Genomic DNA, 26,491 nt, shown 5'->3' with positions numbered 1-26,491 from the left:
GTTGGTAGCAGTGTGTGAAGTGGCCAGGGCTGTGGTTCTCTTCTTAGCTCCCCCTCTAGCTCACTGTTTGACCTTGGAAAAGTCTCCTGGCCACTTTGGGTTTTCAAGTCATTATGAACTCAAAACTTGTATCAGCTTCTCTAAAAGATTTGCGGGCTCTCCAGGCAAACCTGGGTCCAGCTCTGGGATTGGACCTGATGGGTTTATAATTTGAGCCCTGTGTACACAAGGTTTGAGGTTTTGACATGTAACCAGATGAAACATAATGGTTTTAGCTGAGTTTTGCTTTGAATTCTTGCATTCAGCTGCACTCCTCACTTAAAAGGAAGGCCCGAAGGTGGCAGAGCTAAGTGAAGAAACTATCCACTGAGGGCTTCTAGGAGAAAACCAGATAGTTTCACCAATCTGACCTAAAATTAAAGCTCTATGTGTATAGTTAACTGTGGTTTTATATCCAGTGCAATTGCCTGTACCCTGTCCCAGGAGGATATTATGAGACACATGTGCGTAACATTTGAAACCTGCCCATTGAAAGAACTCTGCAGACAAACCTGGAAACCCTGAGAGTGACAACACTCCCCTTTTGAAATGCCTTGTCTTGCCTCCATTTGCTTCCTTCCCAACCATCCAAACAATACTGTGCAAACCTAACTTGTGATTTTAACAGTGAGCTACCACCCCAGGACTTGCAGGATGTGTCTTCCAAATTTCTTGCAAGGTGGCATTCAGATCCTTTGCTAGTTAAGTCACAGCTTCACTCAAAATGCACCTCATGTCCATTGTCAAGGTTGCTGTGTTTGGGTCCTACTTTGCTGGACCTATGCATCTCTGTCTGGCCTTATGACTGTGTTCTGGACCTGCAGATGTTTGTGAGGTCTGTGAAGCCAGTGGAGCCTGACATCAGCTCTATTTTGTCAGTGATTTAAACTCATTTCCGTGCTGTAGTGCTGTGGACACTCCAGCTTATAGCCCACACCTTGGCACACAGTTAATGTAGCTCGCTGAAGAACGCAGGCTGAGCGGAAGAGCTTTCCGCAAACAATTGTTATTTTCTTAGGCAACATATTTCAAGGACATGAAGGCTGGGTGAGCTCTGGGTCACGATTTGCTCAGGCTGTATTTGCACCACAAGCATGGAAGCAATTGCCACTGCTAGATTTAGCTGGCCACACCACGGGCTGTGTCCCAGCTTGGAGGAAACCCAGGTACCTCCCCTTAGTCTCCTGTGCTGGAGGGACCCTCAGGGGCTGGGCTGGCTCAGGCTGGTGGCAGCCCTGATTTGCACAGCCACTGTGCAGGGAAAAAGGAGCACAGGACATTCAGGGCCAGCCAGCTCATGGGGACGTAGCTGCTCCCCAACACTCGGGGAACTTCAGAGGGCAGAGTCTGGCATTGCATTGTGTAACTTTAAAATAAAGAACTGTGATTTTTATATGGAGCATTTGTGTGCCAAAAATGCAGCTCTTTTTATTTAGTGAAATATCCTTTGGAAAACTTTAAAATCATGACAGGTTTTCATATTTATTTCACATTCAGTTCAGGATTATACACGATCAGCTTTAGGGCCTTGTAGGAGCCAAGAGAATATAAAGGTTGTCAGAAAATTGGAGGCTTTATACCAAGCTGTTCTGATTTAACTGGCAGACCATTAAAGTTACTGAGATTTGGGGAGAAGCAGAGCTTTTTAGAAATGTCAGTCTTCTGAGTGCTGCAATTTCTGACTGGCACCCACTCTCCAAAGTACTGACCTCGGCACCAATAGGAGAATGGCATCAGCATCTTTAAGCTGTATTTTATTATTATTGTTCAGAAGTTTTGCCATTTCTGAGTAGATAAGTTTCCCCTGGAGATGTAGTAGCAGCTGGGCTTTCTTGCAGCTGAGTTTAAAGCTGCCTGGTTCCCTGAAATGAAGTGACAGCTTTTAGTCTTCGACAGGAACGTGTGAATGTATTCGGGTTCATTTATAACACACAGAGAAGAAAATTGATATTAGGGGGGGAAAGAAAAAAAAAAAAAGGAGGAAAGAGAAAAAATATCTGAGGGCTTCACCTGCCCAGGGAGGTAGTATAATGCATCCTCATACTTCAGTCCACGTGAGCAGAGTAGTAATGGGATACACACGCACACACGCACACAAGCTGGGATCCTTTTCAGTCAGTGGAATTATTCTTTTGGTCAAAGGTATTTTTCTTAGTTCTAATAATAAACACTGAAATCTTGGGTTAGTGCAACATATAAAGATAGACTTTAATATACACAATACAGGTTACGTGGAACTGTTTCCAGTACACAATGGACACATTGTTTCTCTCTTTTTTTTTGTTTCCACAAAAGTATAAAAGAGCATCATGCTACAGACAGCACATTTTAGTCTGAAGTGGAACTGGCAGAGGATTTCAATGGAAAGTTGATTTATTTCAAGGGATTATGGGAGTCCAGGGATAAAGCTGGCACCCGGCCACAGGGAGAGCCCTTGACCTAGAAGCAGGAACAGTTTTCAAAGCTGTACATGTACATAACTGAGCAGAACACTTTAATTTAGTGCAGAGCATAACCTGAATTCCTTCTCTGAGGGAAGATGAAAGAAAGAAATTTTACTTCTTAGTAGGACGTTGGAAGCTGTATCCAAAGCTCTTTGCCTATTTTACATCTTATTCTGCAGCATTGCAGGAAGCAATTGTTTGTGACAAAAGGCCACTTTCTTCCCTGCTTAACTGGGAAAGCAAAATGAGCTGCCACTCATAAAACCCACTGGATACAGAATTAATTTGCTTTTCCTGATAGATGAAACAAGTTAACAGACCACTACAGGTTACTCTCTAAATCAACATATGAAACGTAATTGCATTGTCTTTCCTCCCCGCTTCCTCTAGGCCTTGAGCGGTAATTATAAAGACTTTAAATCTCCCTAGTGACATCAGCCGGTTAAAAAAATTTGGAACACAGGAATAATGTAACCCAGAGCCTGCTTTCAGCAGCGTTGTTCACACTGCAGAGAAGGCAATTCTATACAAAATACTCTTCCATAACTATGCTCTATTAATTTTAGTGGTAGTTTTCAGTAAGCTTCACACTGGGATCCACATCATCAGGCCTATTCCTTAGTCAGAAGGTACAAAGCATAACAGCAACAAGACCCATCTTTAAAATGCTATTTTGGAGCATTTTGTGAGACCGTGTATTATATCAAACATGCCATAGTAATTACATTTACTAAAACTTCCTAAGAAATAATAGGCTTCTAGCTCTGCTGCCCTTAGAATCTGCCATAAACTTCAGCCACCTAATTAAGTGCTTTATTCTGCAGCTTCCAGTCTGGCCAAACGACCGCAGGCATCTGTAGGTATCTGACCTGAATTAAGGACTCTGGGTTTGAGCCCTGTGTTTCCAGACAGTGCGTCTGACTGATACAGCAAAACCACAAAATGCCAGATGGTTTCAACATATTACACAGCTCCCTGTATGGGCATCCAGCGTCAGTGTGTGCCTTCCTGCAAAATTTCACATGCTGAAACAACTTCTTGCAGTGTGGAGACAACACTGTGTCTGAAAACAAAGATTTAACGACACTGGCGTTGCTCAGCCTCTTGTCATCTTCTGGTCTGGGAAAAACTGTCAGCTGTTCTAAAATTAGAAGATAACGTAATGTTGGCAGGAATAGGGCATAGCCTGGGTAGGCTTCTTCGTTATCAGCTTCCTTGTTGAACTTTAATCCTTCTTTTATGACCCTTCTGCTTGTTTGGGTGTAGCTTGCATCATGGGCACAAACTGCCCATCACGGCATATTTGTACAGTGAGTTTGTTTTGTGCATTAAAATGAGACTGGGCAGCTATGACAAGTGGGGACTGAAAGGCTTTCTCACCATCCAAACTGTGACTGAGTCAGAGCCCACATTGGGAGGTCCTTTTGCTATGTTACCTAAAGCAATCTTCCATGAGACCACCAAGTCCCCCTGCATGCTGACTAACCTGCTGGTTTCCTCCTAACTTGTATACAAATACCCTGGATCTCTAGGGAGATGGGAAAGAGCTATGGAGAGCTATGTGCAACAGAGGGAGCCTCCTTCCTCAGTATGTGCATACACCCTTTTGTTAGGCTCTGGAAGGCAGGCTCCAACATTTTGCATTTTCTGAGCTAAGTCTTTCAATGCTGTGAAGCTCTTTAAGCACCCAAAATATAACTCTGTGTGTACTCTGAGCCAGCATCTGCAAAATTGGTGGGGTTGCTGCCTGCTTCCCTACGTAGTCTGTGAAGGAGAAAGAAGGCAAACTTGGCTCTCAGAGGAGAGGGAGATGTTCACCTAGTCCTGCTTCTTTATCATATGCTGTCGAGACGTAGATAAGGTACCCTAGCTCCAGGTATCATAGGAGATGCAGGCAATGCAAGTGCATGAGATGAAATCAGGCTGCATTTGTCATTCTGCAGAATTTGAGATTCCCATCCAGGTATCCCATGAAATGCAAGTCTGCTGTCTGCCTACAGACAGCTGCCAGGATCTTTTCTTGGCCATACCTGTTTCTTCTAAAGCCGTAAGAATTGGGCCTTGCAAGTCTGATCCTGAACTGAGTGACATAAAAATTTCTCTTGGCACATGCTGAAGGAAATTATGAACTGCCAGCTCATTTTACCCCTCATTAGGTGGTGGGAAGTTGCATGCATTTGGGAAGGCCAGCTTTGTGCTCACCATCCCTGCCATGGTGTTTGGGAATTCCTGAGAGGCTGCCGCTATAGGGCAGGAACCACTGTGCTGTGTAACAGGGTGCCCATTCCTTTACCCATACTTCCTCCAAGTTCTCCATGTCCTTTCTGAAGAAGTTTTATATCTGAGATATCACAAGTACTCCAGATGTAGCTACAGTCCTTGCAATCTAGGGTGTTATCCCTGAGCACATCCTTCTGGAGAACTTGGCACTGGAAGACATGGGGAGGAAAAAAGGAATGCTTTCTTTTTTAAAGGTTTAAAAAAAATCTTTGTGCATTGAATGCTTTGTGCAGCCAGGTTACCAGGGACATTCTGTGAAGAAAGCTATGCTTGAATTCATTTTCAGCTTATGTTGTAGTACCACTCCTTGGCATTAGTACCAGTAAGTTTATAATCAAATACATGGCAGCTGCACCACCAGGCCATCAAGGTCACTTTTAATTCGCAGTCCTGTCTGTGGTTTGGTGGAGAAAAAATAATTATGAAATCCCTTGGGAAAGGCCAGTCTTGATATGGCCAGGCACATACCACTGGTAAGCATTTATATAGCATCTTTTCTACTGATAAAAATTAATAAAAAGGAAGTACAGAAACATTTTATGTAGTTTTTCCATAGCAAGAAAACATGTAGCTGATTTTACTATGTGTTGCTTATAATTACTCTTTTTCATATCTACCAATTATGGCAAAGAACAGGAGAACTCTAATGACAGTAATGTCAACTGAATAAAATTTTAGTTACTTTAGCTTTAATGAATAATTTGTCTTCCTCAACCTGATTTACTAATATCTTAGTTGACAAGGCTCCCCATTCTGTGTATTCATTTTGTACTTAGAGAGGGATTGTTTATAATTTACAGTTTAAGTCTGAGTGCTGTTATTTCGCACTGTCAAAGAGCATCTGTTGCAGTAGATAGCTCTTCATATGTTAGTGCCACAAAAAATGAAGCATACCAGCCATGTTAGCAGCCAGTTTATGAGCACCCAGTAATGTTCAGCTGTGTAAAGGGGAGTTTCCTTTGAAAGGGCAGAAAATAGAATTGCATAAGTGAATTCTGTGTGGTCATCTGCAATGGGATGAGCTTGTGTAGGACTCATTCACACCAGCTGTGTAATCCACGTTCAACACTGGTTCTCTGTGTGGGGTAAAATCTGGGCTAAAATTTGTTTGTAGGCATTTGATTGTTACCTGATCATCCCTACAGGCTTCCCAGTGTTTTAACCACAAGTTTTCCAGAAGATAGCCTACATACTTCCTGATTCTGTAAGTAGAATGAATGTAGATGATCTCATTTAGCTGTAACCATACACAGGCAAATTTTAGCATAGTTTTCATGGTTGGCTTTGTCAGTACAGATAGGACAAAGTAATTTCATAGTGAGTTGGAATTAATGCTGTTTGCCTTGTGACAAAACCCCAAACCTTGTCAATGAACCCTAGCAAGAGACTTATATTTAGGGCTGGTTATGAAGCTTTACTTCTGTTAAACTTGATTATATTTCCTATTTCTACCTGTTTGTTTGCCTGCAGAGCAGAACAGTAAAAGCTGTAATGTATGAGGCTTCTCTTCATTGTACCTTGGCGAAGGCAAGCAAGGGTTCTCAACAGTGCAGCTGGCACTAGGCAAATGGTACTGTACAAGGTTTTACCACTGCTGATAAGATCCTAACCCTTGATCAGTCATGCTTTGAACTCAGTTCATACCATCACCACAAGTATTATGCCTCTCTCTACAGAAATATTAGTTGTGACTTCATAGATCAAACCAAACTGTATACTGATTACAAATGCATACGTGTTCACTGTGGGCTTCCTGTGCACCTAAAATTGTAGCCTAGCCAGCTTTAATGGAGCTCTTTATTTCAGAATAAAGCTGATCATCTAAAGCCCAGGATATGAGTAGCCCAACTGGATCTCAGCTAGGGTTGTGGATCCTCAAAGTTTATGAAATCAGGCCTCACACTACCTGTTTAGAGACCACACAGCCAGTCAGTGACGTATTGTACTTTTTCCAGCTACTCATAGACTTACAAAAGTATGAGGTTTAAAAGAACATGAAAAAGTGTCTTCAAATGTAATAAAGTTTAAACAACAAAGAATTGGACATTGCTAGTTACATCAAGCACTTATTGTTCCCCTCTACCTCATGTTTTCTTTGATCTGTTTTTAAGTCATTGCAAACTTTGTTAAAATCCAAATTCCACAATCTTTCCCCCCACCCCCCAAAGTGTCCTTTTGCCTTGGACTCATATTTTGAGAGGCCTACTTCTTTTGTGTTACTAAAATGCCAAGATTTTAATGGAATGCTTTATTAGGTTTCCAAGTGCTTCTGGCCAATAACAAGCAAAGTTCAGCTCAGTAGTTTTAATCTCACAAACATCAAATCTGTTTTCCCTGCATGTGAGAAGAGCCATGCAGCTCTTAAGAAGATTAAAGCTATAAATTCTAACATTACAAGGACCAATACTTTCACAGTCCAGATCAGGATGGGTTATTTTATGTAAGTTTGTCCTCATGTGAATTTCTAATACTATTCCTTGAGTTTTAACTGGGCCTCCCCCTCCTCTTATCCCGCTGTGTACTAAGGTATGCGATCTATAGAAGATGAATATATTGCTTTTTCTTTTTTTCTGCCTCTTTATTTCAATGTTAGGAGGTAAATTATATCATTTTCATTATCAGTGCAGCTCAGAAAACCATCTGTTGCTCAAAGACACCAGGATCAGCAGTCAGCCACCCTCAAAGTAAGCAGCTGTAAATCTAGAGTGACTATACTTTCTAAATGCAGAGAGGCTTTTACATTAATCTCCTGGACTTGCTGAGTAGCTGGTACAGTGCCCAAACACAAGTAAACTCAATTAGTAAAAATAGATGTGATGTGGCACTTCAATATACAGCGTTTAAGCATGTGTTCTACAAAGCAGAAGTGCTCTGTTCAAGTCCCAGATACTCTGCTGTTCTGTTCTGCACATGTGATTCAGTTATTTTCCTGGTTGCCAAATACCTCATAAAAAGCAGTAGCACTGTTCTGTTTTCACAAAGATGCAGTACTGCTGGCATTTACACAGGTGTGGATCTGAAGAAACTCAGGTGACTTTTTAGGACTCTGGATGTTCAGCAGCTCTGAAAAATTGCACTTTACAGTTGTCGCTGGAAAGCTACTGTGCAAACCAGCTTTAATGTTCTTGTGTTTTATATATGCAGAATTACATGAAACATACTATTACAAGTAAATAAGAAACATTTGCAAGAAACATACATTTTGGAGCTTTGCGTAACAGGGTGGGCCTGGGTACATTACTTTGCAGCTTAAGACTATGGGCAAGTTTCCTTCTTTACCTCCTTTACCAATATAGCAGGCTACACCTCTTTTTTTATGGCAAGCTGATCAAAGTCAATTTATTCAAGCGCAAGTTCTCTAAGATCCCTGTGCTCCACTGTGTAACAGAAGGGCTTAGGTCTGGGTGTGGTGTTCTTGACCTTCTAGTCTTTTGTCTTTCCAGCCTGTTTTGCTTCCTCTGTCTGCCCAGTTTTAGCCAGAAGAGTGATCTAAAGAGACCCTGTTTGTTTTCTGTGCACATTATGATAGGCTGCCATTGTGTAACGACATACAGTATGCAGGATAAAACACCCTGCTTATTATAGTGTAGTTAAAAGGCCTGTCACTATTTCCATTTCAAATTCCTATTTTCAGGAGTTTACTACTGAGCCGTAAAAAATTGCAGGCGGGAAACTTGGCAGTCACATTCCCAGCCTAAGAGCAAATGCTTTAACCAAGTTTAAATAAATAAATTAATTAATATTAATGACATGTGCTTCCAGCACGCAAAAGAAAGGAGATCTTGTTATTGTTTTGTTTGTTTTATCCTTGAAACAAACAATGACGATTAAGGAGGGTATTTACATACCAACCACCCTTACACAAGAGTTATACACCAGACCATGAGCAGTGTTACCAAGTGATGGAGGTGATTATCTAGTGGTCATTCCTAACTCTCCTAAAAGAAATATCAAGAAAGAAGGGCTATTAATCAATGTATATAAGGTATTAATTCCTAAATAATCTGAAGGACAGAAGAGAGTTGTATATCATAAATACTTACATATATATATACTGTGCTAACAAAGCACAACTTGATAACCATGGTGGGTGAGAGTGAAATTCTTTGGGGTTAGCTTAAAAGGAACAAACATCAAAGAGAACCAAATAGTAACACTGCAGAGTTGAAGAGTTTGAAGTAGGATAACTAACAGGTGAAACATTTGAAGGGTAAATGTATTTTCACCATATTTTAAAAATCCAGATTTTAATTATACAGCCAAATATTCAGAGTTTGAAGTCTTGAAGTTAAAAACCAATTTTTGGTCTGTTGTGCAGATAGCAGGCATTTCAAGCTGGCAAATTCTTCACACTTATCTTTCTGTTCATTGAAGATTTGAGCACTAGAGGGAATCTAGGAACTGGTGACCATAAACTACACTAGTTCAATGTGCTACTAAGGGAAAGTGCCACTACAAGAGTAACAGATTCAGAGGAAGCAATATACTGGAACTTAAGTCATCCATTTAAAATTTTGGCTAGTAAGAAGCATTAAAAATGTGAACCTGTGAAAGGCAAATACTCAGAAAGCAAAATAAATAGAGAGAGAAGCAGGTTCTTCAAGAGTAAAAGGGGCTTGGTGGTTGTTGGAAATTTTTCTTTCATTTTGTTTTCAGAAAATTATAATTTTTATAGGTTAAAAGAAGAAAACACTGTTATTTCACCTTTGGACAAATCTACCTTTCTGGGTGATTGATAGTTTGCCATTTCTGAAAAGTCAGCTGGCCTCAAAACTGCAGTCTTTTCTCAGGAGGTAACTGTTCTGAGAGATAAGTCACATAATGGAGTATTTCACTGCATCATTTACTGCAGACAGCATAACCTGTGTGCCTATGCTGTAAACTGCCTAGGGAGGAAACTTGGCCTTATATAACTGACTAGAGCATCCAGTTTGAACAGGAAAGGGGTGCTGGTCCACATTTAGGGATCTGTGGGATTATTAGAATCTAAAATAAAAAAGATTTTAGAAAATCATCAAAGGAAAAATTTTTATTTCCAGCTACAAGGAGATTTTGTGATCTCATTGGCGAGACCTTAAATGTGTGCAAGGTTGAGATAAATGTGTCTTAGTTCAGATAAATGTTTTTGGAGGCCAGACAATGACTCCTGTACAAGTTGAGCCTTTTAGGGACAGTTGTAGAGCCTGCAAGCTACTCTTCTGCAATTTTCAGGATGATTGCTACAAAGGACTCGAAGAAACTCTTCAACTTGGCAGTGATTCATGCTGAGCTAAAAGCTTCTGGGAATGTTCCTGGGAACCTCTGATACTCTGAAGAGACTCTAACGAGAGACAACAGTGGTGCTGGGATGCTTGCCCAGATGATAAACTATGCAGGAATTTCTGTACAGCTGATAAACTCTGCTCAGGACCCTGTGAAGTACATACATTGTGTAACAATACATGTAGGCTCTCAGAAATACCCTTGGGGGCAGCAGCCACGGGTATTCAGTAGTCACAAGGTCTCTCCCCTCTGCTCCCTCCTCCCAAAGTGGGTACCTGCTTTGACTCAAGAGTTGTTTGAGGAATTGCTTGCCCTTTCCCACCCCCCCTGCTCCCTCCAGCTATGCGTTTTTAACCAGCAGGGGGAAACAGGAGGGCTCAAGAATTAGAGGACTTATGTATACATAATACATGATGAAGACTCTGCAAAGAATATATCCTATCATATAAACATGAAAGAGAAAAAAGGCTGAAGTTGTAACGCAGCAAGGCTGGCAAGGTCCCTTAAATATGACTTCAGTTTGCAAGATTTTGGGGTGTATTAAGAAAAAATATGTTTTGAGCTGTGTCTGGAGATGGATCACTATGGAGAGGAGGGAGGTGGTAGTGCCTCCATATGCAACTGTCATGCTTACTGCAAAAGGAGCAGCATTCAGGGAATAGCAGGAAAAGAATTGTACTGAGGGCAGAGGTGATCTTGGCTGAGACTCTCTCTGGGCTAACTTGCTTTGCATTTACCAGCAGGCAAAGGGTGTTCATCTGTGCAGTTATTGCAGGGTAGCTGGTGTCCTGTAAATCCACACCCTTGAATGCTTCACTAAAATATGTTCATGAGGCCATACCCTCAAGCACAAAGCTCACTTTAAATGTATGATTCAGAACCATTAAGACAATGGGACAACTTGTACACCTTAAATTAGACACCAAGTTTACACACCTAGCTGAAGATGGGCCAATTAAGAGAGAGAAATGACTTAATACCTGTGTCCTAAGAAATGAAATATATCATGGAAAGGGGAGAGACAGATTAAATGGCAGGAAAACCATCTGGCAGTCCCACTTTTTTAGCATGGCATATTTTCAGACCTATTATGCATATAATTCTGTGAAATAATCTGAGTTTGGTGGGAGATGTCCCATCAGTTCTGATTTTTTACACAAGAATGGACTGGTTGACAAAGGTAGTTTATGAAATGGGAAGGGTTTTAGTCGGCATGTGTTGCTAAACAAGTAAGAAAAAAATGTAGATAGAACCAGGGGTTTATTTTTGTTTACATTACTACTGTTTTCTCTTGTCCTTGATATGTGGAATTGTTGCTTTTCCAAGTCCTTGGCTAAGCCTTGGGAAAAGAGAGCATTCTGTATTGCTTTTATAGTAATAATACTTGTACTTCTCTGGGTCACCACTGTTCTGTGGAATAAAAGGACAATTTTTACTATCACTTTTCTACAGGCAGAAGAACAGAGAGGGTGTGGACGTCTCAGGGCTAAGACCAAGACAGGGACTCAAAACCAGGTAAGAATTGCAGCAGAAGCAGTGAAGACTTTGACTGCTTTTGGCAACAAGCTTTCCAGCTTGGAAGAAGGGGGAATATGAGAGAGGGCTTCAAAGATCTGTGTAGCATTGAGAGTATGGGTAGGGACTGGCCATTCCCTGTCTCAGTGCAAGAGCTAGGAGCACTGAATGAAGCAGGCAGGATGAGGGAATTCTTCTTGCATCAAGGACTTGACCTGTGCAATGTGACATAGCACATACCTACAGTTCACAGATGATGATGGAGAAGACTGTGCAAATCTTAGGAGATAAATCCACTGAGGGTCACTAAACAGGCAGAAACCACATTCTGCTTAGGAAGTTCCTTAAGCTGAAAATAGTGGGAGGCTGGATAGTATGTGGATAAAGTAGTATATAATGCCCATGTCTCCCTAAGCATCTGCCTATGATCACTGCTGTCCTATGGCCACTGTGTGGCCATTCTTATGTCCTCTTGCACAAAGAAGATGAGAGGATTCCCAAGACAAGAGGAAATGGCCTCAAGTTGCACCACCAGGGGAGGTTGGAATTGGATATTAGGAAAGATTTTTTTTTTTACAGAAGGAGTTGATAAGAATTGGAACAGACTTCCAAGGGAAGTGGTGCAGTCACTATTCCTGGAAAGTGTTCAAAAAATGTATGGCTAAAGCATTGAGGACATGGTTCATGGTGAACATGGGAGTGGTGCTGCGCTGATGATTTGGACTTGATGATCTTAAAAGTCTTTTCCATTCTATGATTCTATTTAATGATTCTGTGATTCTATGAGAGTATAAGCTGTGAAAACTCTGTAGTGGGAAACATTCCAGCACTAGGGTCTCTTGAGTAGGAAAGCTGGTCGTGAGATGGTCCTGCCTCCAAGGTGTCCACTCCATTCTCTTGGCTATACTTGACCCCACGACAAAACAGTCAATGAATGAGCAAATCTGTCCATGTGATAGAACCTACACTTCACAAGAGTTTGAATTTTATGATCTTTGAAGAGGCTATGAGGCAAAACCCCACCCACTTTAGAAGAAGACTAGAGATGAGCTTTCAGCATGCAGGTGTTTCTGGTCTACCTGATTGCCCAGATAAGTTCCTTTTGATAAAACTTCTTTCACACTGTTGTGCTTTGCTTGTAATTGCTATGTCTCAGGGCTTCTAGAGCTTTGAATGGGTATCTTTCATTACCTTAAATATAAATAAATTGATAATATCATGTGAGGATGATATGAGAGCACACCAAGGACAGGTCAAGCAGAGTAAGACAGGCATAAATGGGAGTTCTTCTGAGGAAAAACTGGGTAGGGGGAAAGAGAGACACATGATATTACTTCTCAATCAATCCGAGAACCTTTTTTGTAATTAGTAGAAAGGCCTCTGCTGAAGAGTAAAGAGAGAGGATGAGGATCGGGCAGATCTCTGAGGGAAAGATGCTGCCTTTGTGCAGTAAGAATTCAAAGCGATGCCAGTCTAGTTATAAAAGGGTCTGCACAAGCTGAAATAGCTCTGCTTTAATGTCATATCCCACCTCAGGCCTCCTGTCACTTTTCCCAGGACACTGGTTTTTTTAAACTCTGGAGTTTTAGGGTTCTGGGGGCATGTACCTGTCATCTTGCAGAAGAAACATGAAAAATATCCTGTCAGCTTGTAATTGGATAAATTGAAGGCAAATGTTTACCATGCTCACTAAGGTTGGTCAAAGCCTTGCAAGGCTGAGGAATTCCTACCCTCCAGGCAATACACTGTCATGACTGTTGTTCATCTCTGCCTGGTGATTTTCCAATTATGAGTCAAATATGAGGGGATATAGCAATTATTTCATACCAAAATTATCCCATTTCAATTATTGTTTGATGTTTAGGAACTGTTCAAAGTCTTCATTCCTGTGCATCAAGTGACTGCAGTTTTTTGCTATATGATACCTTTTGAAAACAAAGAGATACAGCTCTTTCCTATGTAGATGATGCTGTATTTGAGAACCATTACTGTCTTTCCGGTTAATGCTGTCTTAGTTACTAGTTTTCTTTTTGAAGAAGATATAGATACAAAATAACTTTGGTCTTGAACATTACACAGCTTGCACTTCTCGCTGTCTTGAAACCAAGGCATGAGCCCAAACTTACCTATATTGGATGAGTTTGGTTAACCAGACTTCTGAATTTGCATGATAGCTTTGGGGGCAAGGCCTGTGTGTATCATATTTTGTGAAGAGGTAGAGACAGTAAGAGTAGAAAATAGCTATCATTATAAGTTGCACGTTTTCTCAACAAAACATAAAGATTTTTAGCATGTGAACCAAAGGAGCAGACTTGGCAGCAGCATTGAGCACAGCGGCTCTGGAAGTCTGGTAGGTTGATTATCCATGAGGTAGGAAGGATTTGTTCAATAGACCAGAACAGCTCAGTTGGGGCCATTAAAGGATTTAGGAGTCAAAAATCCTTTTTTTCAACTTCTGTGTCTGTTCAAACAGGTAACCAGTCCATTCTAGCCTATACCCTTCCTCTCATAAAAACTCATGGCACTTATCAAAACCTGTATAGCATTGATCAGAGAGACTAACAGGTTTTGGAAACCACAGTGCCTTATATGTGGGTAAGACATTTTAAGAAAGGTTCAGAGATATAGAGATATTTCCCAACTCTAGGTGTTTACAGAGTAGATGCTAATCTAATCTGTCTAGACCATAACACCCTTAAGAGACAGAAAAAATCCTGGGAAATGAACTCCCAGATAAGTCTCTGTACCAAGAATGATTTAAAGGGATGGGACAACATGTGTCTCTTACAAGGGCATGTGGTCTCTGGCTGCTCCCTGATAGCACCTGAGAGCCCTCTCCCAGACAGTGGCTGGCAAATTCTCCTGAATGTTGGTTGAATGTTAATCCTTGTTAACACTACTGCCTTGACATCCCTGGAAACAAAGCATTTCTGAAGAGTTGTACTTCCCCTGTGTTCTGCTGGTGTACTTTGACCCCAAGATGAAATGATCACTTCCAGGAATAAGACAGTTTAGTTTCCATTTGTGCTTGGCCCTTCTGCTCACACCAGCCATCTGGGTAGCTGCAGTGTCAGGGGAGATACTGATGGAGACCAGGACACAGATTGAGACCTCAGATGGCTGAAGAGCACTGGCCATAAAGCACAGTATTTATTACTTGATAGCTGCCTAGACCAGTGAAGAACCCCTAGAGAAGGGCTGAGCACTTTTATTTTCCACTGGTTGCCACAGCTTATGGGGCTGACTGTGGCTATGGTCCATCCTGGTGTGGTCACTGGTAAGTTAACAGGTCTTCCCTTCAGAGCAGGGACCTGTAACTGACTGACCTCTTATTCAAAAGACCAAATTGGACTCGATTTGAGACTTTAGAAGAGTCTTCAGTTTTCTTAATTCCCACATGAATTGCTTTGCCTGGTTTTAAAAAAGCAACAACAAGAATACAGTATGTCATTTCAGATCTCCATCTAAGGATCTATTGTTTCTTTAAAGCCATTGAAGCTATTGTTATTTAAAGAGAACTTGATTGCTTCTTTTAAAAAATCAAGATAATGATAAGGTAAACATTTTTAAACCTAAATATCCCATTACCTAAACTGTAAGGCATGACAAATAATGATTTCTTCATCACCCTACAATCCTTACCTAGCCACAGTGTAATAAAACAAAAAAAGTTAATGGCAGCCTTTCCTTTGAATTCACTTGTGAAGGACCACCATTTTAGACGATAAGATTTTTATCTTTGAGTCACAGCGTAGCACTACATACTTGCTTAGTTTTCATGAATGCTTTACTCTCCTTTCACTAAATGTTAATTTGCATGAGATACTTGTGGCTTTAAAGAGACAGCATTGGTTCTCTGTGTCTACCAATCTAATTTCCTTGCATCTGAAGGTAATCACAGAGTTCTGGAGAACATCATCAACAGGGATGTTTTGACAGGGAATACATTCATTTCTAAGTGAATACACAAAAATTAGAGACATTAGTCATTTTTTGTTATGTTCACACAAGTGACACTTAAAGATATAGTCCAAACACATTATTGTTCAGATCGTGCATATTTTTAACTTTCCTGAGGAAAGCATACCTTAATTATCCAGCTGTAATCCAAATTATAGTTTCTCATTTATTAAAACTGTAAAAATACCTTAAATCAGCTGCATATGTCTGAAATAATAACAAAAATAACAGCATTAGCAAAAATTATCTAATGTGAGAGAGCTGTAAATAGATAGGAGGTGAATTGGACAGTCAGCGGATTCTGAGTTGGAATAAAAACATCTTACTTAAGCCAAAAACATGGCAACCAATATTTTCTGTTATAAAAATATTTGAGATTAATTTAGTTTTATGAAAGCTGTCAAAAGCTGAAATTAATAGCAGAAGTTCTCTGTTTATTTACAAGCCAATGCTATACATGAATAGTAAAGCAAGGCACCTTACGAGCAGTGACAGCAAACCTTTGATTGTATTCAAAAATCCTTTTTTCTGGTGGATAAGAATGACCTGTATGTTCATGTTCTCTCAGAGTAACCTCTGCCTCGATAATGCTTGCCATTTGAGCAAATGGTATGACAGGTCTGTGAGGTGGATTACTACTGTCCACTAGAGGCTGTAATGAGACCAACAATGTCATTTTATGACTGAAGATCTGAACTGTAAAGATCAATAATTGTGAGATTACTTTTCACACTCAATACAATGTCAATCACTGCATTTCCCTGAATGCTAGTGTTAAAAAAAAAAAATCCAACTTATTATGCCTTCTATTCTTCCATTTTTTATACGTACTATTAATTGTATCAAACATGCTGTGTAGATGGCACATTACAACTAGTGAATTGAAAAACAGTTTCTTCTAGACAGTGTGCATGTTGCCTGCCAAATTGTTTAGTATCTTTTGGTCAGATTATATTCTCCTGGGAGTCCTATCAGTTTCAGCACATCACCAGCAGTAAATGAAAACGCTTGGGTCTTTGTGGGTTGTGTCCCACTTATTTGCCTTCATCAGCACCTTGATGTTTTGTGGAATCCTTTGTGCAGGGAATATATTGAGGCCCAGCATAGGGCAGGGGGGCTGCTGAGGCACAAGGACATCTTGTGACATGGTTGCATATCATGTGTGTTAGGCCGTGTTCGTAGAGGCATAGTCCCCTCATCCCTCGTCTGTTAGTGCAATCAACATGTATCAAGTCAGAACCGAGGTGAGAGTGGCTTATGAACCTGATGTGGCTGGTGGCACTTCCCAGAGCCATGGGTTAAGTGCTTGCTGGCTAAGTAAAGCACTATTGCTTTAACTTACAGTGCACTTACATTGTGGGGGTCTCTTTTCTACTTTGAAGCAGAAACATAGACAAAGATGTAAAAGCCTAGACTATACAGTGTGGCAAAAAAATGAGGATCCTGAGGCAAACACTATAGCCACAGAGCGGAGGAACACACAAGCCTCTTACATGAGCCTGCTGCAGAAGGGAAAGTTGCCCAAAGCTTGCTTCAGCATGAATGTGGCTTCTCTTTCTCTGCGTGTGCCACACCTCTTGGCAAGGTGAATGTTTGAGAAGGAAAGATTCCTTTCTCCTGAGGTAACACTCTGTACTACTGGAATAAAAAAGGTGGCAGACAGAATGCCTTGTACTCTGAATTGAACCTTGATGATGGGTTTTCAGTTTCTCCAGGGCTTTCACTTGATTTTCAGTAATCTCCAGTCTTTGTCTCTTTCCCTTGGTTCCTTTTATTAAATCAATGAACCTTACATTAGCTGGGTGAATACGATTTTGCTGTCTGCTTTGCTGCTTTAGATTCACTCTCTTGTAGGTATTGAGTAGCATATTTGTCAAGATATCTTGGCCTGTTGCTGCTTCTGTCTCAGATCACTGCTAGAACAGAAAATCGTGTTGATTTTCATAGTGAACCTGAACTAAAGATACAGGAGATGCTGTGGTATTATGTTTGCTAAAGCTAGCCTGTATTACAGTATCAACTCTTAAATCCAGAATGCTGCGGCTTACAATGTTATTAGTACGTTCTTTAGCAATTACAGTAAGCCAGTACAGTCCTTTATAGAAGGGACTCCTTTGCTGATCTGCATAAGGGCAAACTGAGTCCTAGGGTATTTTGCATCTAGACTCTTAATGCTAGATTTAATTTGCAGCTGAAACCTAATGCTAATATAAAAGGGACACATAGGAGGTATACTTGCTAGGAATCTGGTACCTTGGAGCTTATTGTCACGGCAAATTGGTACAAGCTGCAATAAACAGCTTGATCTGGATGGCCATGTTACATGGAGTGCATGTCTCAGGCCTTTCTGAGGCCTGGGACCCCACAGCGTCCTGCTCCTTGGAGCTGGCATGTAACAGCCTTTGGTATTTATGCAACATTCTCTTGCAACGTCCTTGGTGTGGGGAGGGGCCTCTGTACTCTACTTCTCTTCCTGATGCCAAAGCAGAGAGTGAATGGCTTCTTATGGGCCACTGATGGGTTGCATGCAAGCATAGCCTCCCATCCTTTGCCTGCATTCGTCCTATTAATTGCTTTCATAATTTGTTTTATTTCTTTAAGTTGTATCTAGCTTAGTAAGTTGATTTTTGGGGGTGTGGGGGGTTGTTTAAAATTTTTTTAACATGAAGATCAGACTGAGACAGTCCAGAAGGAAGATGTTTTCTCTGGTCTCTTTTGCATCTGTGCCTGTTATTTGCTCAACACTGTAGTTTGCAGACACCTGCGTTGAGGGAAGTAAGAGAGTAACACACTGACGCTGGAGTGCCAGGGGAGTGTAAGTTGCCATAGTTGGGGGGGGGGGGATGCGGGGAAGTTCAGGAGTGGCTCCCGGTGGTCTGCAGACAGCTGGGAGAGATGCAAAGGGATCTTTGATGAAACCAGTGCTGAGGAATCCAGAGGGAGTTAGTACCCAAACATGCGTGGTTCAGCCCTGTCTGTCTTGTAGTTCAGAGATGGTATGAGTCAGAATCTCTTTGGTCTGAATGAAGTGGAAGGTACTTTCTACAAAGCAACTCAAGCATATGCCAAGGATCCGGATAAATAAAACTAATTCAGAAAAAGGGAGTGGGATGCAGGCTCTTGCTCTAAATCACTTCACAGTTCGCCACAACAAAATGCAATATGGCATCTTAAATAAAATCACCCTCTTCTGACTCTCGCAGAGGCTGCTTCAGAGCATTCCCTGGTTTCCAGCAGTTTTATTTCCTCCCTTAGAGAGACAGACTAGCCTTGACTGAGCAACCGATTTTCATGCATCCTTTAAACCAGCATTCCCTGCCTTTTCTGAAGGACAGCACACGTCGCTAGCTGTCTGTTTCTTCCCCCTTAAACAATATAGGTTCGGGGTTGGGTTGTTTTTTTTTTTTTTCTTTTTCCCCTCCCCATCTCATTTCTTTCCGCCTGCAAAGTGATTTGAGAGCCCCGCGACGCAGCCTGCTACAGGAGCGGGGACTTCTCTGGAACACTGGCGTGCGCAGGGATTAAGCCCACCGTAGAGAGCCAGCCTGGCCTTTGAAGTGTTACAAGGGGAGGGAGGAGGTAAGTGTCGAGGCGAGCCCCCAGCCCCCCTGCTCGCCCCCGGGCAGCGTGCGGCGGCCCGCAAAGGGTTAAAGGCCGCCTTGGCCCGGCGGTGCCGTGCGTATGCAATAATCTGTGTGGCTCTCTTGGCCGACTGCCAGAGTGTTGCCTTGCCTCCTCCTCCTCCCTTCTCTCCCCCCCTTCCCTCCCCCCCCCGCCCCCCCCCGCCTTTTGCATGAAGTAGGATCCTTGAGCTGTTGCAGAGGCAGCCAACTGCTCCATATTTGGCTTCTATTACCCATTTACATGCTGGAGAGCGGAGAGGGAGCGAGCGCTGTACCGCAGACATCATTTCTACTACAGTGGTGGAGACATCCCGGACCTGTGTCACTGCAGGGGGAAGGAAAAAAGCCAAACAAACAAAAAGCAGACCCAAGCCCCGTGATCAGCTAGGAAGACATTTGTGTGCGAGTCTCTCTCTGACCCCCCCACCCCCGCCAACCCCACCTCCACTGACACTTTACAGTAAGTGGCTTTTTTTTCCTCCTCTGCTTTCTGCCTCCCCCCCACCCGCCCGCGGCTTCTTCCCTTGTTTAGACTGCAAACCGCCGGCGATTTCCAGCTGGAAAAACACGGGGCTGAGGGGGCAGGGGAGCGCGCTGCCCACCCCGTTGCGGGGCTGCAGCCCGCCTCGCTGCGGCCGCCCCCGGCCCGCCACGGCCCGGCCCGGCCCAGCCCGCAGGCGCTGCCGCCGCGGGCCTGGCCCTGAGGGGAGAGGGAGGGAGAGGGGGGCGGCCGCGAAATGGCCGAGGACGCCGCGCAGAAAACGGAGTGGGGATGCGGGACACGGGAGGAAGCGGGGGGCCGGGCGGCCCCGCGGCGAGAGCCGCTCGTACAGCCCTGCCCCCCCGCCCCGCTCCGCTTCGCTCCGCTCCGCTCCGCTCCTTCCTCCTTCTTCACCCCCCCTTTCCCTCCCTCCCGCTTCCCCCCGGCCCGGGCGGGGTGTGGGTGGCCGCGGGGACGGTGGACATTTTGCGAGTCGCGGCTGCCCCCGGTGCGGCAGCGGCGGTGGCCTCGGGGTGTGTGAGACTGCGCGTGTGCTCGTGTGTGCGGGGGGGCGGTGTGCGGTGCCGGTGTGTGTATGTGTGTGTGCAGTGTGTGTATATGTGTGCGTGCGGTGTATGTGTGCGAGCGTGGGGGCTCTGGTGTGTCTGCGTGCGTGTGTGTGCGGTGCCGGTGCGTGTGTGCGGGGGGTGCGGTGCCGGCTGTGTGTGTGGGTTGCCGTGCCGTGCCGTGCGTGTGTGTGTGTGTGTGTGTGTGTATGTGTGCGGGCGGGGGGTGCGGTGCCGATGCGGTGCCGTGTGTGTGTGTGTGTGCGTGCGCGGCGGGCACGGCGCGGTGAGGGGGGGCCGTGCGGGGCTCGTACGCCGGGCGGACCCGGCGGGGCGCAGCGCGGGGCCGGTCGCCGGCAGGGCCGGTCGCCGCCACCGCACGGCGTATGTAGTACGGGGCTGGGCGGCTGCCGGAGGGTGAATGAAGCGAGGAGGAGGCGGCGGCGGCGGCGGGGGAGGCGGCGCTGGCGCTGGGATGTGCCCGGCAGCAGCCCCGCTTCGCTTCACTCAGGGCCCAGGCCGGCTGCAGACACCACCCGGTACTGCCGGGAGGGACGGGGCGGGAGGGATGGGGGAAGGGGGCCGGCGGGGCGCCGCCGCCCCGCTGCCCGCCCGCGGCTGTGGGGTCCGGCCGGCGGCCTCCCGAGGGGAAGCGGGGCAGGGGTTCCCCGCCGCCGCCGCCCCGGGGCTCCACTCGCCTCCAGTGGCGACCGCTGCCCTCCTGCCGCTCACCGATCCCCCACTGCCTCTGGGTTTGCTTGGGTCGGGTGGGGGTGGTTGGGTTGCGGGGCTTTGGGGTTGGTTGGTTGTCGTTTGGGTTTTGGTTATTTGTTAGGGTTTTTTTTGTTCATGTATTTTTTGTTTTGTTTTGATTTTTTTTTTAACCCTAAGGCATCGTAATTTACCGGCAGAAAAACAAATAAATGACCCCGTGTACGGTTGTGGGTGCTGAATCTGTCAATGTGATTCCTGAGAATATATTAAAGTCTAAATTAAAGCGTGCTGGAAAAGCGTTAGCTCCTACTGTAATAGTAATAGCGATAATAATAAAATGACAGAATTGGGAGCGATTTACATGTTATTGAAGAGGAGGAATTACTGAAGAGTAATAATAGAAAAGAAAACAAGTCGGAAGCCCGTTATATAATGCACTGTGTAGACAACGAGAACGACAGGCTATTTTTATTTTGTTTACCGTATGCTGTGTAATAGGGACTCCTCTGAGCAGCATCTCTCCCCTATGAGCCCGAACTCCAGATAGAATTGGGGAAAAATTTTAGGCATTTCTTTTACAACCAGACGAAGAAATCTAGGTTTGTAAAACCTTCCTCTTTACAGATGATTTCTGTGTACAGAACGGGAAGGGTGTGCAGGTAAATGACCTTTGCCGAATACCTTTTCCCTTTCATATGGTAAAGAAATTCATATTTTGTAAAGCAGCTTACACTTTAACCCTTAACGCTCATGGTTATGTATTTTATGCAGTAATGGTTACTTCACGCGTCAGATACGATCGGGCATAGTGAGTTACTCTGCTGACACACTGATAAGTCAAGGACTTTTAATTTCGGTTTCGAATGAAACCGTCCCCTAAAGGAAAATCCCGGCTTCATGTTAATCTATTTCTGTTCGAGTGATAGAGATGGTGCAGTTTTATCATGTGGAGCAAGGGTTATGAATGGTGGAGAGGGAAATTGAGAATGGCCAGGCAAAATATTGCGCCGTAGTTATTTTTGTGATGCTGCAGGATAATAGTAGTAATTGTACGTTACTGCACCTAATTTGTTCGTAAAACCGGCCCAGCATTTTACGGGTAGCAGCTGTTTTAAAAGGGTGGCTGTAATCTCCTCACTTTTTACATAAGGCAGAGGTCGATAGGTTTTTCTCCGTGCTCGGCTGTCTGTCTGTCTCTCTCATCATGTAGCGACATGTCAGCGGTGCCGGCTTTCAGCGCGCTTACTCCAGCCCTGATCAGTCATGTAATTAGATCAGGCTGCCATGGTAACAGACGGGATTCTCCGTATTCACCGGCCAGCCAGGTGCGTGTGTGGCTGCCGGGCGACCCAGCGGGCTACCGCCAGCCCTGCGTGTGCCGCCTTGGTGGCGTACGGCCGGCGCGGCCACCGCCTCGGGCTTTCCGAAAATTGAAAGATGCCAGTGGTGGGTTCCTAATGGCCGAACTTCTAGGGAAGGGTGTTCTTTGCCCACTGGAGTGTCAGGCAGATGGGACCGTACGTGGCGCACTTAGCAGGTCAGCCAAATCGTCAGTTCCATTTGCGTGTGTTATTAGCAAATTAATGAAGGTGTGGTACTTCGTAAAAATGCTTTTGCCTTATACAAGTTTGCATGAAAGTTTCTTCACAGTTTTCCTTTTTTTATTTCCTTCCTTCTCTCCCCCCCCCCCCCCCCCCCCGCCCCCATCCCCGTCTGTCTGGTTTAACTGTTTGGTGGCTGTAGCAGTGTTTGCTAACAGTTCCCATTCCAACATTCTCATCATAGGCCACAGGCTTGTTATTCTCCACTCCTGTACTGTACTTTACACCCTGTGGCTGGTGAGATGAAAATTGGTGGTACTTGATGTCAGTATTGTCACTCTGGGTTTGTTGAAACCTCCTCATAGTTCTTTGCAAGGTCTAGGCCCTTCTGTGTGTTAGGTGAAAGCTGACTGCCGTTTCTCATGATAAAAATAATTTTTGCCTCAGCAAATACTTTCTTTCTAGTATGGGTGTATATTTTGCATTTGTGCTCATCAAAATAAGACTTTCTGACACGGTTTATAACAGCGTCAAAGGATATGTAATATAATTAGCTCTGACCTGCATGTTGCTCTTAAAAACGTTTCACCAAGCAATGTATATTTGTCTTCATTCTCATTGTTTGAACATGACTCTTTTCAGCCTTTTTTCCATAAATGTAGGTATAATTTTTTAAAAGCACTAAATTTGGCACTGTGTTCTAATGTCATAAATCTGGAGTAACTCCAGGGGATGGGATTGTGAGCCACTTACATGGGTGTATATCTCAAATAACTCTATTTATTGGATTTAATCCAGGCATGTAGTAGAATAACCAAGCTCAGAAAGTGATTTGCTGCATATCACTGTTATTTTCTCTATATTGCTTTTCATGGCAAAAAGCACTGTGGGCTTAAATAGTATTTTTGCCTGATTAAGGAGCAGCATTAAGTGTCTATAGAAGTGGGTAACACCCCTACTCCAGTCACTAATCTTGGGTGCACTGACACTAATATTGAACTTGGCCTGGAGGATTTTGTGTCTCAGTGATGAGAAATCATCAGCACCCACAGCTCCTGAGTGTTTGTAGTACCAGGCTGGAACATAAAGCAATCCAGAAATATCTCAGTAAAATAGATATTTTAATCACTCTGATGGTAAAGCGCTGGAGCTGGAGGAGGAGGCAATGAGAAATGCCTGTTGATGGTTCAGCTGTTGTGGCGACAGGCAGTGGCGGTCTTGGGTTTGGTGTGATGAGTTTGCAGGTCTCAGCCTGCCTGCTGAGCAGGAGTGTTTCTTCTTGGAGGGGTGAGGGGACAGGGTATTTGCAGGCAATTTCCTGCACTGAAGTGCAACTTCTCAGTGCCTCAACTAACTTGCCCTTCTGGTTAGGAAGGAATATCCTCTGCTCGGTGCAGCCGCCTCCGTTCTGAGGAGGTGTCTTGAAATACAAGAGCTTGTTAGGAGGACTGGCTGGAGAGAGTGGAACAGTCATGAGCAGGATAACTCCTGTAGTGTGAGCCTTAGTGTGCTGCATGCTGCTTATACATATTTTATTGTAAGACAAATTACCTGTGTGACTAAGACTATTAGAAAGTAATTATTTTCAAAAAGGCAATATATACATAGTTGAAAAAACTTTTCTGAAAAATAAACAGTGCAACTTTGCTTTTCTAGCGTGATTGAATTTATTTAGAAAGGTTGAAAAAACTAGTTTTGTTTTAAAAGACATTTGCAAGAGACATGGAACTTCACTTAACAATTTTTTTTTATGTAATAGATCCAGTGGCCCAGTTTCCCATTAATTAAGAAAATAGACACTTGAATGCAGTCACCTGAAAAGCAACTAAAGATTTAAACATTAGAATTTTAAAGCAATTATTTTGGTAACATGTCTAGTAAAACAAAATTAAGGCCTAATTTTTCCCCTTGCTGAGGTTTAGCAGCGCATCTTAGCAGATGACAGTTAGGATTGTCATTGTTCATATGCACACTGCTTTTGTTGTGGTGTACTAATTGAGGGGGAAATGCAATAAAAAAAGTGTGGCAGGCTGTAAAGGAAGTGCTTGTCAGGATTGCGTAGATGGTCTGAAGCACTGGTTGGCTGCAAACCTACTCCAGCGTGTGAGGCAGCTGCCGCTGGTGATGCTTGAGAGAAGTCAGGCTGTGTCACTCACAACACAGGTTGTGAGTGATTTGCTTGTTCTGGAGAACTGTGCAGGTATGGTGTGTACAATTCAGAGAGTGCAGATAACAGATTTAGTTGTAGGTCTCTTCTGAGACTGCTGTAACCAACTCTGCGTTAACAGATAAAGATATAATTAGAACAAGAAAGAGAAGTATGACAGGCTTGGCACAGGTAAATATTTCATTGCAAAGGACTCATTTGCTATATTACAGTGACTTCAATAGCCTAAGCTTTGCAAAGTGAAAATCCCATCCTCATCCTTTCATTTTACTTTTAAGCAAGACTCCAAATGTGATAAATAAATATACAGGTATTCGGTCAAAGGCACTATATTTTGGAGTCTTATTCAGTGGTTCACATTCTTTATATGAGAAAATTGAAGGTTTTTACATGGTTTTGGCTGAGGTGATGCATGACTAACATTTTAAAATGTAAGAAACTTTGCAGATTCCTGATTTTTTGCAAAAAGACAAAAACTAGATCCATGATCATAACTCCTTTTTGATCTCAGTGCATGTGTTGAGAATGTAATGCTTCATGGCTTTTTTTTCCTTTCAAAGCTGTAGTCTGAAGTGGTTGTACAACACATGCAAATCTGTATGTGTGCATTGGTCCCAGTCTGCAAAGTTACTTTAGTAGATGTCCCAGTGAGGGTTTTGCTGAATGAGGATTGATTAAAGAACCTATCTAGAGTTAAGTATGCGTGTAAATCCTTCCCTAAATAGGAACAAGTAAGTATGCTCATAAACTGAAACAACAGAAATGATTCTCAGTGAGGGAGAAATGGTCCCACTAAATCCTTTGATTGTACCAAGGGTGATAAAAATATTTGGTGAGATTCCAAGTGAAAACCCCAAATGTATTTTAGTAGGTGATGTCAGCAGAAGTTCAGTGCTGGTTCTTCATGATTTTGCTGAGCAAAATCACAGAAAAAAATTTAAAAACTACATTGTTAAAATTTTTCTTTGTTTATATTTTTTGGGAATTTACAGTAATAAGCATCAACTGTAGTATGCCACCTTTAATGACAAAATAGTGTACAAGGTAAAGTCACATATCAATGGGTGATTATTTTTCACCTAGTAGTAGTAATTGCAGCACTACGTTTTCAGGATGCTACTGCTTCTCAAATAAAATATATTCTGTTGGCAGTGAAGACAGTCATCTCCACTTGCTTATGATTCTTCACCTCATTAAGATCACATTTAGGAAAAGAGCACTCTGAATAAATGGGCTATGCTCTCTACTGGATGAGCTCTGTCTGCAGAATTAAATCTATCGTTTATTTGTGCTTGAGTAATAGTAAAAGCAGCCTCTCTCAGTCTTCATTGGGATACCTTAGTGTGTTGTAAATGACTGTAAATGTTGACTCTTAACTGTGGTTTTGTTTCTCTTTATTTTGGTTTCCATCTCCTCAACTCCTGGATCAACAGTCACATTGCAGGCCAAGCCAGATGGGCAAGCAATACAAGCTGTGAATTTATTCTTGACCCTGTAGGACAGTGACCACCATCATTTTTTTCTTCACCCTACAGTTATGCACTGCCAATAAGGTGAGAATCCAATGCCTTTTATTTCCTTCAGCAAGTGTACACTGTTTGCTCTGGGCTTTAGGCAAAGTGCACATCTTCCTGGTGTCTGTGTGATTACCTACCTGTGATGGATTTGTACTTCCCTTGCCTGGCAGTAGAGGTCTTTGAGAAACTCTGCTCAGAAAAATTCCTTTAACTCTGGTGACTCAGTTCTGTGACTTACAGAACAAGTGGGTTCCAGATGGGTGGCTTTATGCTCACCTGAGGTCAGAGTGTATTCAGTTACTGGAAGATGTTAGTATGAATGGAAAAGTTGGCAGACTTTGATTCTTGTTATAAAATGCCATGTGTAAAATTGAATAAATCC

The 26,491-nt window shown here is 43.2% G+C and overlaps 1 protein-coding gene across 16 annotated transcripts in view; it reads left to right on the top strand.

Moving 5' to 3' along the window:
• ATXN1 (ataxin 1) overlaps positions 1–26,491 on the top strand; it is a 247,998-nt gene that overhangs the window by 5,799 nt on the left and 215,708 nt on the right. For 4 of the 16 annotated variants that reach the window (XM_071451510.1, XM_071451483.1, XM_071451491.1 and 1 more), the window contains exons 1-3: positions 18,944–19,079; positions 19,374–19,583; positions 26,026–26,145. The gene's annotated coding sequence lies outside the window, so the exon portion shown is untranslated. Of the gene's footprint in view, positions 1–11,477; positions 11,541–18,943; positions 19,080–19,290; positions 19,584–19,687; positions 20,138–20,172; positions 20,710–26,025; positions 26,146–26,491 lie in introns of those variants that run through there. The other 12 variants (XM_071451448.1, XM_071451520.1, XM_071451537.1 and 9 more) reach the window with 8 other exon arrangements.

This window comes from Agelaius tricolor, unplaced genomic scaffold, assembly GCF_023055355.1.
Source record: "Agelaius tricolor isolate 1412-34295 unplaced genomic scaffold, bAgeTri1.0.p SCAF_2, whole genome shotgun sequence".
Classification (NCBI taxonomy): Eukaryota; Metazoa; Chordata; class Aves; order Passeriformes; family Icteridae; genus Agelaius; species Agelaius tricolor.
The sequence above is the reverse complement of the archived record's forward strand: the minus strand, read 5'-3'. Positions and strand labels throughout refer to the sequence as shown.